The sequence below is a fragment of the Lissotriton helveticus genome (assembly GCF_964261635.1).
Source record: "Lissotriton helveticus chromosome 1_1 unlocalized genomic scaffold, aLisHel1.1 SUPER_1_unloc_31, whole genome shotgun sequence".
In the NCBI taxonomy this organism is placed as follows: domain Eukaryota; kingdom Metazoa; phylum Chordata; class Amphibia; order Caudata; family Salamandridae; genus Lissotriton; species Lissotriton helveticus.
Window position 1 is genome coordinate 2,372,401 of NW_027611672.1, and position 21,041 is coordinate 2,393,441.

The 21,041-nt window shown below is 47.6% G+C and overlaps 2 protein-coding genes across 7 annotated transcripts in view; one reads left to right on the top strand and one right to left on the bottom strand.

Annotated features, from left to right (window-relative positions):
• LOC144805900 (uncharacterized) overlaps positions 1-9,036 on the bottom strand; it is a 70,787-nt gene extending 61,751 nt beyond the window's left edge. Inside the window, exons 1-2 of the mRNA XM_078672377.1 lie at positions 8,601-9,036; positions 7,594-7,848 (exon numbers count right to left, since the gene is read on the bottom strand). The gene's annotated coding sequence lies outside the window, so the exon portion shown is untranslated. The remainder of the gene's footprint in view (positions 1-7,593; positions 7,849-8,600) is intronic.
• Positions 9,037-9,186: 150 nt separating this feature from the next.
• Positions 9,187-21,041, top strand: part of LOC144805876 (uncharacterized) — a 68,736-nt gene continuing 56,881 nt past the window's right edge. Inside the window, exon 1 of one of the 6 annotated variants that reach the window (XM_078672357.1) lies at positions 9,187-9,433. The gene's annotated coding sequence lies outside the window, so the exon portion shown is untranslated. Of the gene's footprint in view, positions 9,434-9,646; positions 9,884-10,966; positions 11,088-21,041 lie in introns of those variants that run through there. The other 5 variants (XM_078672362.1, XM_078672356.1, XM_078672359.1 and 2 more) reach the window with 5 other exon arrangements.

Consider the following 21,041-nt stretch of genomic DNA (forward strand, 5'->3'; position numbering starts at 1 on the left):
AAAAGACTACTGCATAGAATATAGAATATCTGTGCAATGCAGTAAAAAAAAGTACATAGATATGAAAGTCAGATTCAGAGAGCACTATATTCATTCTATATCATGCCGCCGCCTCGAAAAGGCCTGGAGAAACACCAAATCCACAGAAGCCCACAACAACTTCAGAGCCGCCAGCAACGCCCACCATCAACTCATCAGAGAAACGAGGAAAAAAGCGATTGAAGACAGAATCTCCACCCACGCACACAACAGCAAGGAACTCTTCAGCATCATCAAGGAGTTCGCCCAACTCACCAGCGAGTCTACCGACATCCCTCCCTCACAAGACCTCTGCGACAAACTCAGCACCTTTTTCCGCCACAAAATCAAGAGCATCTACGACAACTTCGACGAAGACAACCAACACACTGAACCCTCACCAACCACCCCCGACACCCGGAAACCAGCGATTGATGACTGGACAGCCCTCACCACCGAAGACACACTGAAGACAATGAAGTCAATCCACTCAGGGGCCCCCACGGACCCCTGCCCCCACCACATCTCCAACAGAGCCGCCGACACCATCGCACCCATGCTCCGCCACACATCAACCGCTCCCTGGCGACTGCCTCGTTCCCCGACGACTGGAAACACGCCGAGGTGAACCCCCTCCTAAAGAAACCCTCAGCGGACCCCACCGACCTCAAAAACTACAGACCCATCTCCCTGCTCCCGTTCCCAGCGAAAGTCATCGAGAAAGCCATCAACAGCCAACTCGCCACATTCATTGAAGAACACAGCATCCTCGACTCCTCCCAATCCGGCTTCAGAAAAAACCACAGTACGGAAACCGCCCTCCTCGCCGCAACAGATGACATTCGCACCCTACTGGACAAAGGAGAAACAGTAGCCCTCATCCTCCTCGACCTATCAGCGGCGTTCGACACAGTCTCCCACCGCACCCTAATACGCAGACTCTATGACGCAGGAATCCAGGACAAGGCCCTCGACTGGATCTGCTCCTTCCTCTCCGGCAGGACGCAGCGGGTCAGACTCCCCCTTTTCCTCTCGGACCCCACACCTACCACCTGCGGAGTCCCCCAGGGCTCCTCCCTCAGCCCGACGCTCTTCAACGTCTACATGGCTCCACTTGCCCCCATCGTCAGAACCTACGGACTCAACATCGTGTCATACGCAGACGACACCCAGCTCATCCTCTCCCTATCCAACGAGCCCAACACCGCCAGACGCAACTTTCGAGAAGGCATGGAAGCCGTCGCCAAATGGATGACAAGCATTTGCAATGCAACAGGTCTCGCATTAACGAGAGTTTGAGCTATTGGCACTGTAAATGACAATGCCTTTTTTTATGATTTTGTTTTTAAAACATAAATAAACGGCATTGTCATTTACAATGCCAATAGCTTAAACTCGCGTAAATGCGAGCCCTGTTGCATTGCAAATGCTTGTCCTAGTTCTTTAGGGCCCTGGATTGAGGGGTGACAGCTAAGCCAGTTAGAGCCCGGGCAAGAATCAGCCAAAATTATCACAACGCACAAAAAAATTTTGAACACTCAAACTCGTTACCCACAAGGTGATCTGAAATTCTCATGCACAGAAAAAACAACATTAAATTCTACTGGTTAAATCAAACACCCAGCTGGAATTAGAACTGCACAATTAGACACCAACTATCTGTTGCGTCAGATCACTTGGAATTTTCTCCCTTTCTGTTCAGTAGCTGTCCAAATCTCGATGGGTCTGCATTTGGACCCAGTAGGGACCATATGTAACTGGTTAATTGGAATGTTCACCCTAGGAGTTCCTCTTTTCAAGGTAGTAAATGGACTGCCTTTGCAGATATCATTGCTGTGGTAAATGCATATCTTGCCTTTTTTTAATGAGAAAAACAACTTTGGACCATAGGGACAAAAAACGTGTGAAATGATGGTGTGCAAAAATGAAACGTATGCTTGTGTGTCCCTAGATGTCCACTCATGACTTGTAGATACCAAGCAGTTATTTAGCCTTTCATCCTTCTGAGGTCAGTGAGTTCAGTACTATTAAACTGGTTTTGGTAGTAACTTTCAATTACAAGGCATAGAAACAGTAGAAGTGTGTCGAAAAAGCTAGCTAAAATCTAATTAGTATTGTCCATAATTTATAATTTTATATAGACATTTGTTTCAGGCATATTCTGTGCATATGAGCGATACGGAAGGCCAAGTTCCTTTATAAGAGCATGAAACTCAGAGGTGACTTTTAATACCCTTTTAATGTATGTTAGAAGGTATTTTATAGCTTATAATACAAAGTCATACCATCACACTTCCCATAAACCGAATACATCCTTGTTGTCTTGTGTTGTCTGCTGCAAAAATATCACAATCAGCCTAATGAAAATCGGAAACCAAAAGAAACAAGTCAAGAAGAAGAGACAGTGAGGAGTCTCGGCGGCTGTGGCATAGACAGAAACAAGTAACTGTCATGAGAGACAGTCAAGAGGCTTGCAGCAGAGAGGCGTCTACCTGCAGGCGAAGTACAAGAGACGGGAGCCTCAGGGGCAGATAGACAGACACAGATGCGCCAATAGACTGTCGGGAGTCTTATCGGTGCAGCCAGATGCAGAACAAAGGACAGGCTCGAAGACAGAAACAGATGAGACAGGCACATGAAAGGAGAAAGACATGCCCCTCGGGAGTAGAGTCGGAGGAAGGCGGAGAAGAGTGCACGGTCGAGGGTCTAGAGACAGCTTGAAAAGAAGGCACGGTGATAGAGACAGTCAGAGTGATTCCAAGAACAGGGCACAGTGGGTTGGTGAGGGGAGAGACTCAGCTACACACCGGTCAAGAGCACGAGACAGTCGGGGGTTTCAGGGTCAGAGACAGGCGCGAATAACAAGCAGCCAGCTGCCGGTGTCGGGCTATCGAAGGGGACTCGAAGGGACTGGTGAAGGACAAGAGACAGTCAGAATCCTCGCAGAGAGACAGCAACAATTAGAGACTCATGAAAACTAGCAGGAGCCAGGCAGCTGACTACGGAGAGGTGACAACCGAAGACAGCTCAACAAAGTGTGACAATCGAAAGTCTTTGACGCGAAGAGACGGTCGGGGGCTTCAGACAGAGAAGAGAAAGAGTCTTTGCACCGGGATCTCAGCCCCAGCCTGGAGAGTGACTGTCACAAGGTGAGATACTCATATGGAGTGAGTAACTGACTTGTGCGGTGAGTGACTCTTAAAGGGGTGAGTAATGAGTGACTGCCACGGACGAGTGAGCGACGAAATCGGGACACGAGGACAGACGCAGTAAGGAGCCCGCAGGGCGATAGAAGACTCCCCACACCTCCCATCATCGTCAATCCATTACCCTTCCTGGCAGGGGCGGATTGGCAAGGCGGGCATTCGGGCATGGGCCGAAGGGCCGGTGCCTCAGTGCCCTCTGTGGGCCGTTTTTTGTGGTGACTAGGAAAGGGGAGAAAACAAACCTCGGGTGCGTGCGCCGCGTCCCAGTGAACAGGAGAGGAAAGCGTAGGTAGGTGAAGGCTGGCAGGAGCGGCTGAGGGAATAAAAGGCACTGAACGCCTTCACAATTTCAGAACAGCCTGCAGCCGTCTGACAGCGTGCTAAGATTCTATATCTGATGAGGAAGGAAACTGTGGAAAAGCAAAGAAACCACATACTCTAATAACAAGTCAAAACGAAACCGCGAGCGAGGGGCGTGAACCAGGTTCCATGGAGCAAACAGCCAGCAGCAAAAGCGTGTTCACAAGGACAAATCGGACACTGAAAAAGCACGCGTCCGACTCGTGTCTACATTCAAGTAAGCACAAGAGGTATACTAAAGTATACAAGAGGGTCTCTCGATGCTCGACCTAAAAAACAGCTGCCTACAACTAAACACCAACAAAACAGAAGTACTCATCATGGGCCCAAACCCCGACGCCTGGAGCGACACCTGGTGGCCCACCGCCCTCGGAAACCCGCCAGCCCCCACAGACCACGCACGCAACCTGGGAATCATCCTGGACTCCGAGCTCAAAATGGACCGCCAGATCAACTCTGTCTCATCTTCCTGCTTCCAGTCACGCCCTGGTCACCAGCACACTCGACTACAGCAACGCACTCTACGCCGGAATAAACAAAAACCTCATCCGCAAGCTACAGAACATCCAGAACGACGCCGCAAGACTGGTCCTCAACCTGCCAAAACACTGCCACATCTCCCAGCACCTGCGCACACTCCACTGGCTCCCCGTCGAGGCGAGAATCGCCTTTAAGATGCTCACCCACGCACACAAGGCCCTCCACGGCACCGGACCAGCATACCTGAACAGCCGACTCAAATTCCACGCACCCCAAAGGACCCTACGATCAGCCCAGCTCTCCTACGCCGTGGTCCCCCGCACCAGAAAGACCACATCGGGAGGCCGCTCCTTCTCCTTCCTCGCTGCCAAAGCATGGAACGCCCTTCCGCTCCACCTCAGACAGACAACATCGCTCCCCATCTTCGCAAGAAACCTCAAAACCTGGCTCTTCGACAGACCCCCTCCTTTATGGAATGGAATCTGCACCCCCCCCCCACCCCTTGCGCCTTGAGACCCTTACGGGTGAGTGGTCGCGCTTTAACAAACCCCTGATTGATTGATATCATGAATTACAATATTTTAGCTTTCTCCCACTGGAAACTTGCTCTGCCCAATAAAAGTCAATGTTAACATGTTCCCCCACGTTTCATTAAAACTCTCCCACATTGTTGTACCAAAATACATTTAAGAATTCTTTATTCATGTACATGAGGGTATACGCTGCTCATGTGCGTGCCTATATTACGTGAATCACGTTTCATTACCTTTAAAGAGAGGCATAATAGATTTGCAATGTCCCTCTCTGTGACATTACTGCACACTGCCTATGCTACTTTGCAAACCCTGCCCCTCTAAAACCTATTTTTTGTTTTGTTTAGGGCTCGTGCCCCCTGTGCTTTTCATTTTTGTACTTGCGGTTTGCTGTTTTCAGTATCTGTATGGACTTAAATATACAAAAGTGATGTTATTACAATCCTTAAAATAGCAAATGTGTCACAAATTGTGGCTTACGTGAGGACGGAGGGACAGGAGACTGATTAGTTAAGTGGTGAATAAATACACCAGCCTCGTCACACTCACACTTCCTTGAAGACTTGACAAGCCTGTCTGCTCTGACACTTCTGGAAAGTTAGGGAAGGATTAGCAGAATGAGCAGCTTTTACTCCCATGGGACCACCAAGAGCAAAGCAGATACAGCGGCCCCGGCTCAACTACGACCTCTTTTTGAAGAACATGGAAATACACATGTAGCTGGGGCGGTCGCCGGGAGGATCTAGATCAGTGATACTCAAAGTACGGCCCGGGGGCCGCATAAGGCCCTCCTGGTCTTTACATACGGACCCCTCGGCAGCAGCAACACTGGGCTGCTGTTTACTCGAGTTAGAACTAACATGAACAAGAAACGTACATATACAGCAAACACTTACTTACAGGTTAATTGCAGTTAGGAAAATGAAGTAACAAGGCCTTTAACTTTAGGAACACCTTCATTCTTAAAGGCAACCACTAGATATACATGCTTTGTTTCCCCATCCCAGACTTTACACCCCGCTGGCATCAGTGCGGCCCTCGGTCACACCACAGACCAAACTTTGCACCCCCCGGGGAAAATGTTTGTGAGTACCCATGACCTAGATCAACAAAATGCGGGAGTAGTTAGACAGGAGGATGAAACAGAAGCTTGCATCTCTAAAAGGCACAAACAGGAACCAATGAAAACAAGCATTGGCATAGCCAATAGGTCGCGCCTTTGGGACCTTATAAGTGTTTAACCATGCAACAGTTGATGTTGTTGCACCACGGATATTGTGCTGGATAACTAAACACTTATAAGGTCCCAAAGGCACGACCTAGTGACTATGCCAATGCTTGCTTACCTGATGGGCATTGGTTGACCGCTATACAACAACAAATAATATCTGGGGGTCAAAAAAAGAGTCAGTAAGTCTAGCAGGAGAGACCACTACACCAAATGCATACAAGACAGTATCAGTGAGAAATAATAGTTAGTGAACGGTCAAGTCAAGACTCAGAAGTACATGGAGAAAAAAAAACTATTGTTCCCATCAGAAGCCACACTGTACCGCCCTTATTGTCATCATTTGGGATCTCCTTACCCAGGAGACAAGATGGCCGGTAAATAATTACCGTGACCGAAAAGTGATGTGAGGGCAGAGCAGAAGGGTATGATAGTGGCTAATGACAAAAGCAGTGTATAGTGATAGGAGTGGAAAAGTGAAGGGTAATTATAAAATTAGGTGAATTGGGTGGAAAAAAGAATTTTTATTAATATCCCCCAATCCCTAAGATTAAAAGGCAGGTGTGGGTGCAGGTTTTAAATAATAACCGCACGTAATGGTGGTCGACATGTTTCTGCATTTCACAAGAACAGATTTTCTAATGCATTCCTCAGGACCTAAAAAGGTACACTACTGCTTTGTAAATATAAATAAAGTAAATAATAAAAATATCACCTGGACATCCAGGCGTACTCAACCATATACTGTCAGTGCATAATGGTAAAGGATCCAACATGTAAAACAAACAAACAAACAAACGGAGAAACAAATAGGACACTTAATGTTATACATATTGTTTCGTTTGTAATCATAATGGCATTGCAATATGTTCTTTCGTACTAGGATATCATCTCAAGTATACACTCACCCTTCTGTGTAGGTTGAGAGGCTTCACCCCACCTGGCTGCAGCGCAGGTAAAAGGAGCACCGCTCTGGGGATAATCATATTGTATTTGCAGAGCGGTTAGTTATGTGACACTTGACAAAACAAATTGAAAATAGAGTGTACTTCGAGACGAGAGGTTGTCTAGACCTCTTATAGAATCAAGTGGTGACCAGGCTAGGCGTGACCGCCGTAATCTATCACAATCAATAGGGATGACCACCCAGCGTTGGTATCTTTTGAGTCTATCGCATTATGTATAGGGGCGAAGTACTCACTGAGCGCTCAAAACGGGCGTAAGAATGGGTCGCTCTCATGATTAGCCCAACACTCGTTAATCACACGGAGACCTGTTATACATGGCAAACGCTCCGTGTGAGCATTATTTAAAAGCGCACAAGTAATACGAGGTCAAAGGTTGACCACTACCTGGTTACTGAGGCCCCAGTGAGGTTGAGTCATATTTGGGGGAGTTTTAGCCTCATCAGATGATGCTGTGCAGGCCCAGCCTAGGTGCAATGAGGCGCAGTCGGTGCTGCCTGGGAGTGCGTTCTTTCACTTTCAGTTGACGGGGCTGCCCCCCTTTACTCTGGTGAAAGCCACAAACGGGATTCAAGTCGATCTTCTCATCACAGACTTTTCAGGTGGAAAAAATGTCAAATGTTTGCTGAGGCCTTGAAAAGAGCGACCCAACTCCAGCAGTGAGGGCCAATGAGCATTGTTGAGACAAAATAATCCTGTCTGAGGATCAATGCAGACAACAACAACAACAACAACAGATGAATCCCGGAGAGCAGGCTCGAGACCCTCCAGCCCCAGACAGTGTTTGTATCTCTTGACCTCACCTGGGGTTTAATGTGGTGCTGTGGGTCCTGGGCTCCCTGCTGTGGTCCTGGGCTCCCTGCTGTGGGGCCTGGGCTTCCTGCTGTGGGGCCTGGGCTCCCTGCTGTGGTCCTGGGCTCCCTGCTGTGGGGCCTGGGCTCCCTGCTGTGGGCCTGGGCTCCCTGCTGTGGGTCCTGGGCTCCCTGCTGTGGGTCCTGGGCTCCCTGCTGTGGGTCCTGGGCTCCCTGCTGTGGGTCCTGGGCTCCCTGCTGTGGGGCCTGGGCTCCCTGCTGTGGGGCCTGGGCTCCCTGCTGTGGGGCCTGGGCTCCCTGCTGTGGGGCCTGGGCTCCCTGCTGTGGGTCCTGGGCTCCCTGCTGTGGGTCCTGGGCTCCCTGCTGTGGGTCCTGGGCTCCCTGCTGTGGGTCCTGGGCTCCCTGCTGTGGGGCCTGGGCTCCCTGCTGTGGTCCTGGGCTCCCTGCTGTGGGGCCTGGGCTCCCTGCTGTGGTCCTGGGCTCCCTGCTGTGGTCCTGGTCTCCCTGCTGTGGGGCCTGTGCCCCCTGCTGTGGGGCCTGGGCTCCCTGCTGTGGGCCCTGGGCTCCCTGATGTGGGTGCTGGGCTCCCTGCTGTGGGTCCTGGGCTCCCTGCTGTGGGTCCTGGGCTCCCTGCTGTGGGTCCTGGGCTCCCTGCTGTGGGTCCTGGGCTCCCTGCTGTGGGTCCTGGGCTCCCTGCTGTGGGCCCTGGGCTCCCTGCTGTGGGTCCTGGGCTCCCTGCTGTGGGTCCTGGGCTCCCTGCTGTGGGTCCTGGGCTCCCTGCTGTGGGTCCTGGGCTCCCTGGTGTGGGGCCTGGGCTCCCTGGTGTGGGGCCTGGGCTCCCTGGTGTGGGCCCTGGGCTCCCTGGTGTGGGCCCTGGGCTCCCTGCTGTGGGTCCTGGGCTCCCTGCTGTGGTCCTGGGCTCCCTGCTGTGGGGCCTGGGCTCCCTGCTGTGGGTCCTGGGCTCCCTGCTGTGGGTGCTGGGCTCCCTGCTGTGGGGCCTGGGCTCCCTGCTGTGGGGCCTGGGCTCCCTGCTGTGGGTGCTGGGCTCCCTGCTGTGGGTCCTGGGCTCCCTGCTGTGGGTCCTGGGCTCCCTGCTGTGGGTCCTGGGCTCCCTGCTGTGGGGCCTGGCCTCCCTGCTGTGGGTCCTGGGCTCCCTGCTGTGGGGCCTGGGCTCCCTGCTGTGGGTGCTGGGCTCCCTGCTGTGGGTCCTGGGCTCCCTGCTGTGGGGCCTGGCCTCCCTGCTGTGGGTCCTGGGCTCCCTGCTGTGGGGCCTGGGCTCCCTGCTGTGGTCCTGGGCTCCCTGCTGTGGGTCCTGGGCTCCCTGCTGTGGGTCCTGGGCTCCCTGCTGAGGGTCGTGTTGAGCTTTGTAAGGTCTTTGTGTAACCCCAGGACTGAACCATGAGCGGGGAGAAGAGGCTGTTTATGGACAACTGCGCATGCGCTGGGGACAGACACTGCTTCCCATAGCGCGGGTGAAAGAGGCCTTGGATTAACTGCGCATGCGCTGGGGACAGACACTGCTTCCCATAGCGCGGGTGAAAGAGGCCTTGGATTAACTGCGCATGCGCTGAGGACAGACACCGCTGTGAAGGTAGTAATCCAACTCCAGAAGTCGTTGAAAGAAAGATTCACAGCACGGAGCGCAGCACAGGCCCCGACAGCACGGAGCGCAGTAAAGGGCCACACCTCAGAGCCAGCACAGGTGGGACGGGGTCCGATCAGGGACATAAAGAAGCCCAACAATGACGGTGTCCGCTCGGGGCCACAATGAGTGAGAAGCAACATCTACCTCCCGCCACGGAGCACGAGGCGCCTCGCGGCACAGCACAGGGTGAGATGTATTTCTGTGCAGAGCTTCTCTAGGGGGAGGTGGTCTTTGCTCTGCGCATGCGCACTGAGGCTGCGCGTCCTCTATCTACGGCAGGTCATAGGCTGCGCTCCGTGCAAGGTCCTCACTCGCCGATGGGGTGTAGTGTCTTCGCCCCGCACGTGCGCAGCTGTGACGAGCGATCCTGCGTGTGCGCGGCCGCGAGACGCCATGTTTGTTCTCGCGCGCGATGGTGGCTCGTGCCACGTCGTGAGCGCGCGCGTCACTCCTGGGGGGAATAACACACCGGGCCCCACTCCTCACAGGCGGCCGGGCCCCCGGGGAGCCCCCGCAGCCCCCACGGACCGGAGCACGAGGAGAGGGGAGGGAGGCCTCTGACCCCGCAGGTCCACACGTTTAATGACGAGCATCCGAGGGGGTCTGTTTTATGAGACACAATATCTGGTATTTAGGGTACAAAGCTGCTCCATTGTGCTTTTATATTTATTTATTTATTTATACCTAATAGTCAACCTTGTTAAGAAATTCTCAGGGTATTTTATCTCGAACGCTAAAAAGCAATGACTGTTAGAAAGAACAAAGATACCTAGTTCCAGAATGATCCAGGGGTCTGGACAGAGAGACGGACACTTGGACACTTTATGTTTAATTATCTCCCTTCTGCATTTTCTATTTTAAGAGAAAAGCTCTGCCTTTCCTGTTCACATAGATCACTAGATGTGACAAGATATATTTGCCACAAAAAGCCCCTGAGCCTAGCGCGAGGGATCCTAATGTTGAAGGCCTTGGTGAATGTGGAAACTACACACACAAGGGATAGACAAGAAGATAACTATGGAGATAACCACACAGGACTCAACTTTCTTAATATTTGTATCTAAGAGTCCATACACATTACCTGTATACATTTGACTCTCGGTCCTTTTATCAATCTATTCTCCGAAATATATATTGACCGAAAAGCATGGTGTACTCAATATTGATATCTAGGAGCCTATACTCTTTACCTGGGTCCGCTTAAAAATCAGTCGGAGATGCTTCTACCTGTATACGCTTGACAGTCAGTCCACAGGTGATGACCTTTTATCGATATATTCTCTGTCTGCAGTACACTGCACATTACAAAGATAAATCAAGGGTTGATCGAAAAGCATGGTGTACTCAACATTGATATCTCGGATCCTATACTCTTTACCTGTGTGCGCTTAAAAATCAGTCCCTTATCGGAGATGCTTCTACCTGTATACGCTTGACAGTCAGTCCACAGGTGATGACCTTTTATCGATATATTCTCTGTCTGCAGTACACTGCACATTACAAAGATAAATCAAGGGTTGATCGAAAAGCATGGTGTACTCAACATTGATATCTCGGATCCTATACTCTTTACCTGTGTGCGCTTAAAAATCAGTCCCTTATCGGAGATGCTTCTACCTGTACACGCTTGACAGTCAGTCCACAGGTGATGACCTTTTATCGATATATTCTCTGTCTGCAGTACACTGCACATTACAAAGATAAATCAAGGGTTGATCGAAAAGCATGGTGTACTCAACATTGATATCTAGGAGCCTATACTCTTTACCTGTGTGCGCTTAAAAATCAGTCCCTTATCGGAGATGCTTCTACCTGTACACACTTGACAGTCAGTCCACAGGTGATGACCTTTTATCGATATATTCTCTGTCTGCAGTACACTGCACATTACAAAAATAAATCAAGGGGTATCTATGTCGTTGACCGAAAAGCATGGTGTACTCAATATTGATATGTCTGAGCCTATACTCATTACCTGTGTCCGCTTAAAAATCAGTCCCTTATCAAGAGATGCTTCTACAGTAGATGGATGGCTGTTGTCCCTTGTGATGATAGCATGGACCACTACTATGTAAACAAAATGCAAACCAACTCTTTAAGTATCCTCAGCATCCAATCTATTGATACAATGTGACGCACTGATCTGTGACTACCCAAAGATGTCACACTGTAGTCGATGGTAATAAACTATGTGTTTGTGTTTCTTAGTTTGGCCTGAGTATATCATACAGCCATTACCAATACCGAGAAAACAATCAAAGTGTCCCTATCAACGCTGAACTAGAGGGAAAAAGGAACTTGAACATCCCTTGTAACCGAGAACTTCTTTATCTATATGTTATTTTGCGGCTGAATTAGATTCAACCCTCGGTCAAATATCGCTTAGAGGACATACTAGACATTAGTATAGGCAATTGTTAATGCCCGAAATGCTACGGTTTGGCCCAAGTGGCCAAGGGACCAACGTGGGTGAGAAAAGACTATACAGTGTTTGCCAAACACAAAAGTTGCCGTCTGCCAACCTAGATATATTTATATGGTCGTTTAAATATGGTATCTACGGACGTTAAGGGCAAGGGTATGACAACACCCTCCCTACCGACAGAGTAGAAGGGGCCCTTGGGTCCCAGCCCTGAAAGTGGCACCGTAGCAAATGCATGCATGTGGGATGGTGTCTGCTGCGTTAAATGTATGCATGTGGGATGGTGTCTGCTGTGTCAAATGTATGCATGTGGGATGGTGTCTGCTGCGTTAAATGTATGCATGTGGGATGGTGTCTGCTGTGTTAAATGTATGCATGTGGGATGGTGTCTGCTGTGCTAAATGTATGCATGTGGGATGGTGTCTGCTGTGTCAAATGTATGCATGTGGGGTGGTGTCTGCTGCGTTAAATGTATGCATTGGGATGGCGTCTGCTGTGTCAAATTTATGCATGTGGGATGGTGTCTGCTGTGTTAAATGTATGCATTTGGGATGGTGTCTGCTGTGTTAAATGTATGCATGTGGGATGGTGTCTGCTGTGTTAAATGTATGCATTGGGATGGTGTCTGCTGTGTTAAATGTATGCATTTGGGATGGTGTCTGCTGTGTTAAATGTTCAGCGTGTTCTTTCGTCAGTCCTCGAACAGAAATGAAAAACAAAGTTAGTTTGTCATTCAGTTTGGCCGGTCTCGGAGAGGCCTGATTTATGGTATAATCTCCAAATTGCACTTGCTATGCTATGAACTTTGTTTTTAGGCTACCATGCTGTCATGAATGTTCAAATCAATTAGATCTTCTGAGCAGCTGCAGTGCCTGCTTGCCTTACGTTACTGAGAACTGCAGTCACGCAGTCTGTCTCTGGGTAGTGCCCTTCCATTTCTGGTGCTTTGTAGTAGTTTTAAGATCTTTTTACAGGTTCCCATTACTCAATTGAGTGTAATTTCAGATTTTTATAAGTTTTCCTCATGATTTTGCTCATGATAAAGTGTCACTCATACATGTTGAAATGTCACTCATAATTACAATGAAATTTTGAAAATGTCACACATTGCAACCTGAAACCTTGGCAGCAATGTGTGTGATAGCTGTATTGGATGATCATGGACTTTGAGACTGTCCCCCGGGATATAAACGTTCTTCTGGGGTTACCTCTTTGCCCAGGGGTGTGGGGATGGTTCTGTAAGCCTTGGTAGAGCTGGAGACCAGGTCACTTAGAAGCGGGTGATGGTACACATGGAGTGAAGCAAGAACCCATGGACATAGAATGTGTACACATAGAGTGAAGCAAGAACCCATGGACATAGAATGTGTACACATTGAGTGAAGCAAGAACCCATGGACATAGAATGTGTACACATTGAGTGAAGCAAGAACCCATGGACATAGAATGTGTACACATGGAGTGAAGCAAGAACCCATGGACATAGAATGTGTACACATAGAGTGAAGCAAGAACCCATGTACATAGAATGTGTACACATGGAGTGAAGCAAGAACCCATGGACATAGAATGTGTACACATGGAGTGAAGCAAGAACATATGGACATAGAATGTGTACACATGGAGTGAAGCAAGAACCCATGGACATAGAATGTGTACACATGGAGTGAAGCAAGAACCCATGGACATAGAATGTGTACACATGGAGTGAAGCAAGAACCTATGGACATAGACTGTGTAGACATGGAGTGAAGCAAGAACCCATGGACATAGAATGTGTATACATGGAGTGAAGCAAGAACCCATGGACATAGAATGTGTACACATGGAGTGAAGCAAGAACCTATGGACGTAGGAGACATGGAGTGAAGCAAGAACCCATGGACATAGAATGTGTACACATGGAGTGAAGCAAGAACCCATGGACATAGAATGTGTACACATGGAGTGAAGCAAGAACCCATGGACATAGAATGTGTACACATGGAGTGAAGCAAGAACCCATGGACATAGAATGTGTACACATGGAATGAAGCAAGAACCCATGGACATAGAATGTGTACACATGGAGTGAAGCAAGAACCCATGGACATAGAATGTGTACACATGGAGTGAAGGAAGAACCCAGGGACATAGAATGTGTACACATGGAGTGCAGCAAGAACATATGGACATAGAATGTGTACACATGGAGTGAAGCAAGAACCCATGGACATAGAATGTGTACACATGGAGTGAAGCAAGAACCCATGGACATAGAATGTGTACACATGGAGTGAAGCAAGAACCTATGGACATAGACTGTGTAGACATGGAGTGAAGCAAGAACCCATGGACATAGAATGTGTATACATGGAGTGAAGCAAGAACCCATGGACATAGAATGTGTACACATGGAGTGAAGCAAGAACCTATGGACGTAGGAGACATGGAGTGAAGCAAGAACCCATGGACATAGAATGTGTACACATGGAGTGAAGCAAGAACCCAGTGACATAGAATGTGTACACATGGAGTGAAGCAAGAACCCATGGACATAGAATGTGTACACATGGAGTGAAGCAAGAACCCATGGACATAGAATGTGTACACATGGAGTGAAGCAAGAACCCATGGACATAGAATGTGTACACATGGAGTGAAGCAAGAACCCATGGACATAGAATGTGTACACATGGAGTGAAGGAAGAACCCAGGGACATAGAATGTGTACACATGGAGTGCAGCAAGAACCCATGGACATAGAATGTGTACACATTGAGTGAAGCGAGTGAAGCAAGAACCCATGGACATAGAATGTGTACACATTGAGTGAAGCAAGAACCCATGGACATAGAATTTGTAGCTCTGGCCAGTTGCGCTTAACTCCAAATAACAACAACAACCTGTGGCTGCTTCAGGGAGACTGAGGAGGCAAAGGTTTGATTCAAAGCAGAGAGCGCGTCGAGACACACGCACGAGACAACAGAGGCCGCAAGAAGCCTCTGGGCAGGAGGGTTATTAATAATAGGATTGCAGCATTTGTGGCCGTGAGCTCAGCCTGGTGGCAGAAAGGATGCTCTGCAGCCACAGTGTGCGTCACAAGGTTACAAGTCGATGGGTTTAAAGCAGAGATTCAGGGCAAGCATTCATTTCATTTGATGTAAGCACCGTTAAGAATGATGCTTTGTGTTTATTAGCAGGTAAACATACGCACTTTCTACAGAGGAATAGTATTTGTATCTGTTCACACGCTTCTTTCATAGTGTCATACGCAGGGCTTTAAGTGGGCCGGGTCTCTATTACAGTCTCATCATTTCAGAAATGATGCTTTGTGTTTATTAGCAGGTAAACATGCGTACTTTCTACAGAGGAATAGTATTTGTATCTGTTCGCAGGCTTCTGTCATAGTGTCATACGCAGGGCTTTAAGTGGGACGGGTATCTAGCAGGACCACCCTTCACTATGTATGTCAATTCAAAGAGACTCCTTATAGTTCTTTCACAGTCTCATCGTTTCAGAAATGATGCTTTGTGTTTATTAGCAGGTAAACATGCGCACTTTCACCAGAGGAATAGTATTTGTATCTGTTCACAGGCTTCTTTCATATTGTCATACACAGGGCTTTAAGTGGGACGGGTATCTAGCAGGACCACCCTTCACTATGTATGTCAATTCAAAGAGACTCCTTATAGTTCTTTCACAGTCTCATCATTTCAAAAATGATGCTTGGTGTTTATTAGCAGGTAAACATGCGTACTTTCTACAGAGGAATAGTGTTTGTATCTGTTCACAGGCTTCTTTCATATTGTCATACGCAGGGCTTTAAGTGGGACGGGTCTCTCTCTAGCAGGACCACCCTTCACTATGTATGTCAATTCAAAGAGACTCCTTATAGTTCTTTCACAGTCTCATCGTTTCAGAAATGATGCTTTGTGTTTCTTAGCGGGTAAACATGCGTACTTTCACCAGAGGAATAGTATGTGTATCTGTTCACAGGCTTCTTTCATAGTGTCACCCGCAGGGCTTTAAGTGGGACGGATCTCTATCTAGCAGGACCACCCTTCACTCTTTATGTCAATTCAAAGAGACTCCTTATAGTTCTTTCACAGTCTCTGCATTTCAGAAATGATGCTGTGTGTTTATTAGCAGGTAAACATACGTACTTTCTACAGAGGAATAGTATTTGTATCTGTTCACAGGCTTCTTTCATATTGTCATACACGGGGCTTTAAGTGGGACGGGACTCTATCTAGCAGGACCACCCTTCACTCTTTATGTCAATTCAAAGAGACTCCTTATAGTTCTTTCACAGTCTCTGCATTTCAGAAATGATGCTTTGTGTTTATTAGCAGGTAAACATGCGCACTTTCACCAGAGGAATAGTATTTGTGTCTGTTCACAGGCTTCTTTCATATTGTCATACGCGGGGCTTTAAGTGGGACGGGTCTCTCTCTAGCAGGACCACCCTTCACTATGTATCAATTCAAAGAGACTCCTTATAGTTCTTTCACAGTCTCATCATTTCAGAAGTGATGCTTTGTGTTTATTAGCAGGTAAACATGCGTACTTTCTACAGAGGAATAGTATTTGTATCTGTTCACAGGCTTCTTTCATATTGTCCTACGCAGGGCTTTAAGTGGGACGGGTATCTAGCAGGACCACCCTTCACTATGTATGTCAATTCAAAGAGACTCCTTATAGTTCTTTCACAGTCTCTGCATTTCAGAAATGATGCTTTGTGTTTATTAGCAGGTAAACATGCGCACTTTCACCAGAGGAATAGTATTTGTATCAGTTCACAGGCTTCTTTCATATTGTCCTACGCGGGGCTTTAAGTGGGACGGGACTCTATCTAGCAGGACCACCCTTCACTATGTATGTCAATTCAAAGAGACTCCTTATAGTTCTTTCACAGTCTCTGCATTTCAGAAATGATGCTTTGTGTTTATTAGCAGGTAAACATGCGCACTTTCACCAGAGGAATAGTATTTGTATCAGTTCACAGGCTTCTTTCATATTGTCCTACGTGGGGCTTTAAGTGGGACGGGTCTCTCTCTAGCAGGACCACCCTTCACTCTTTGTGTCAATTCAAAGAGACTCCTGATAGTTCTTTCACAGTCTCATCATTTCAGAAATGATGCTTTGTGTTTATTAGCAGGTAAACATGCGTACTTTCTACAGAGGAATAGTATTTGTATCTGTGCACAGGCTTCTTTCATATTGTCCTACGTGGGGCTTTAAGTGGGACGGGTTTCTATCTAGCCGGACCACCCTTCACTATGTATGTCAATTCAAAGAGACTCCTTATAGTCCTTTCACAGTCTCATCATTTCAGAAATGATGCTTTGTGTTTATTAGCAGGTAAACATGCGTACTTTCTACGGAGGAATAGTATTTGTATCTGTTCACAGGCTTCTTTCATATTGTCACACTCGGGCTTTAAGTGGGACGGGTTTCTATCTAGCCGGACCACCCTTCACTCTTTGTGTCAATTCAAAGAGACTCCTTATAATTCTTTCACAGTCTCTGCATTTCAGAAATGATGCTTTGTGTTTATTAGCAGGTAAACATGCGCACTTTCACCAGAGGAATAGTATTTGTATCAGTTCACAGGCTTCTTTCATATTGTCCTACGCAGGGCTTTAAGTGGGACGGGACTCTATCTAGCAGGACCACCCTTCACTATGTATGTGTGGGGTGTGGGATTCGGCGGGCCGGAATAACAGGCGGGGAGGCCAGATATAGTGTGCTATGTTGAGCGAGTTTTATTGAAGGTACAGGTAGGGATGGCTTATAAGACTCTGAACAAAAGGTAATCGATGGAGTTCTCCTGGGGAACCAGAGGTAGAGAAGGTTTCCGGTCGGTGGGGTAACGGAGGGGCTCCGGCTGGTCCTGACGTCCTCCGGGTAGGTTAAAGCTTCCCTCTCTGTAATGCCGTGGGTCTTTGACTTCTGTCGGTGAGCCTCGGAGGTTTGGGGCGAGAGAAAAGATAATAGAGGACCGTTAGTCTTTCACTCCTCTCGGTCTGTACAACTATCACCGACACCAGGAGGTGGAGACACAGAAAGTGGAAAGTGAGGGACGGGTATGACGGGGAGGTGAAAGAGGCCGAAGAATAGAAGGGAAGACCAAGGGTTGACAGGGTGCTTGAGGTGTGGGAAGGTGGGGGCCTATCTATAACTATATATACAGTGCTCTCGTGTTCTAGTAGGTGCAGCGCTATATTATTTACACTAAATTACAACTATCTACAAACGGCACACGGAGACGGATGACGGGTACTCACGTGGCCCGCCGCAACTCCCTGGTGAGTTGCGGCCGCTCTCCAGCAACCTCCTGAGGACTCCACCAGTCCTCAGACCACACGTCGCCGTCGGCGTCCTCCTCCACGTCTTCCGGTTGGAGCTCCGGCTCCTCTCCTCTGCCTCTCAGCTCCGGTTCCTTCCTTGCTGCCTCCTGCCACAAGTCCGCGGGTTGGAACGCCCTTCGTTGTGGTTCGTTGGTTTTTATTCCTTCCGGGTTGTAGTCGGGGGCGGGACTTCCGGGTTCAGGTTGAACTGCATCCGGGTGTCGGTCTTCCGGTTCCTGGCTTCGGCAACCCTGCAGTGGGAGAGATAGAGAAGAACACCTATGGAGAGGGAACAAGGCATTATCTATGTCAGACGGACCCCTCCCCGCGCGAGGATGCCGCTTATCTATGGCAGGTACGGTGTCCTTTCCACATCATGTCAATTCAAAGAGACTCCTTATAATTCTTTCACAGTCTCTGCATTTCAGAAATGATGCTTTGTGTTTATTAGCAGGTAAACATGCGCACTTTCACCAGAGGAATAGTATTTGTATCAGTTCACAGGCTTCTTTCATATTGTCCTGCGCAGGGTTTTAAGTAGGACGGGTCTCTCTCTAGCAGGACCACCCTTCACTCTTTGTGTCAATTCAAAGAGACTCCTGATAGTTCTTTCACAGTCTCATCATTTCAGAAATGATGCTTTGTGTTTATTAGCAGGTAAACATGCGTACTTTCTACAGAGGAATAGTATTTGTATCTGTCCACAGGCTTCTTTCATATTGTCATAGGCGGGGCTTTAAGTGGGACGGATCTCTATCTAGCAGGACCCCCCTTCACTATGTATGTCAATTCAAAGAGACTCCTTATAGTTCTTTCACAGTCTCATCATTTCAGAAATGATGCTTTGTGTTTATTAGCAGGTAAACATGCGTACTTTCTACAGAGGAATAGTATTTGTATCTGTCCACAGGCTTCTTTCATATTGTCATAGGCGGGGCTTTAAGTGGGACGGATCTCTATCTAGCAGGACCCCCCTTCACTATGTATGTCAATTCCAAGAGACTCCTTATAGTTCTTTCACAGTCTCATCATTTCAGAAATGATGCTTTGTGTTTATTAGCAGGTAAACATGCGTACTTTCTACAGAGGAATAGTATTTGTATGTGTCCACAGGCTTCTTTCATATTGTCATACGCAGGGCTTTAAGTGGGACGGGACTCTATCTAGCAGGACCACCCTTCACTCTTTATGCCAATTCAAAGAGACTCCTTATAGTTCTTTCACAGTCTCATCATTTCAGGAATTATGCTTTGTGTTTATTAGGAGGGAAACATGCGTACTTTCTACAGAGGAATAGTATTTGTGTCTGTTCACAGGCTTCTTTCATATTGTCCTACCCGGGGCTTTAAGTGGGACGGGTCTCTCTCTAGCCGGACCACCCTTCACTATGTATGTCAATTCAAAGAGACTCCTTATAATTCTTTCACAGTCTCTGCATTTCAGAAATGATGCTTTGTGTTTATTAGCAGGTAAACATGCGCACTTTCACCAGAGGAATAGTATTTGTATCAGTTCACAGGCTTCTTTCATATTGTCCTACGCGGGGCTTTAAGTGGGACGGGACTCTATCTAGCAGGACCACCCTTCACTATGTATGTCAATTCAAAGAGACTCCTTATAATTCTTTCACAGTCTCTGCATTTCAGAAATGATGCTTTGTGTTTATTAGCAGGTAAACATGCGCACTTTCACCAGAGGAATAGTATTTGTATCAGTTCACAGGCTTCTTTCATATTGTCCTACGCAGGGCTTTAAGTGGGACGGGTCTCTCTCTAGCAGGACCACCCTTCACTCTTTGTGTCAATTCAAAGAGACTCCTGATAGTTCTTTCACAGTCTCATCATTTCAGAAATGATGCTTTGTGTTTATTAGCAGGTAAACATGCGTACTTTCACCAGAGGAATAGTATTTGTATCAGTTCACAGGCTTCTTTCATATTGTCCTACGCGGGGCTTTAAGTGGGACGGATCTCTATCTAGCAGGACCCCCCTTCACTATGTCAATTCAAAGAGACTCCTTATAGTTCTTTCACAGTCTCATCATTTCAGAAATGATGCTTTGTGTTTATTAGCAGGTAAACATGCGTACTTTCTACAGAGGAATAGTATTTGTATCTGTTCACAGGCTTCTTTCATAGTGTCACCCGCAGGGCTTTAAGTGGGACGGATCTCTATCTAGCAGGACCACCCTTCACTCTGTATGTCAATTCAAAGAGACTCCTGATAGTTCTTTCACAGTCTCATCATTTCAGAAATGATGCTTTGTGTTTATTAGCAGGTAAACATGCGTACTTTCACCAGAGGAATAGTATTTGTATCAGTTCACAGGCTTCTTTCATATTGTCCTACGCGGGGCTTTAAGTGGGACGGGTTTCTATCTAGCCGGACCACCCTTCACTATGTATGTCAATTCAAAGAGACTCCTTATAATTCTTTCACAGTGTCTGCATTTCGGATATGATGCTTTGTGTTTATTAGCAGGTAAACATGCGCACTTTCACCAGAGGAATAGTATTTGTATCAGTTCACAGGCTTCTTTCATATTGTCCTACGCGGGGCTTTAAGTGGGACGGGACTCTATCTAGCAGGACCACCCTTCACTATGTATGTCAATTCAAAGAGACTCCTTATAATTCTTTCACAGTCTCTGCATTTCAGAAATGATGCTTTGTGTTTATTAGCAGGTAAACATGCGCACTTTCGACAGAGGAATAGTATTTGTGTCTGTTCACAGGCTTCTTTCATATTGTCATACGGGGGGCTTTAAGTGGGACGAGTCTCTATCTAGCAGTACCACCCTTCACTATGTATGTCAATTCAAAGAGACTCCTTATAGTTCTTTCACAGTCTCATCATTTCAGAAGTGAATCATTTTAAATATTCTAAACAACGAAGCCATGGTCGTTGCTTTTTTATCTGATGCATCTAGGGTGACTCACCAGCATGGGTGCATATTCAGAACGCTGAGGGTAAACATTCAGGGCAGGGGCTGCAGTGGTTTCCAGACTCTGAACTGTTTCATACATTTGTGACTTAAGAAA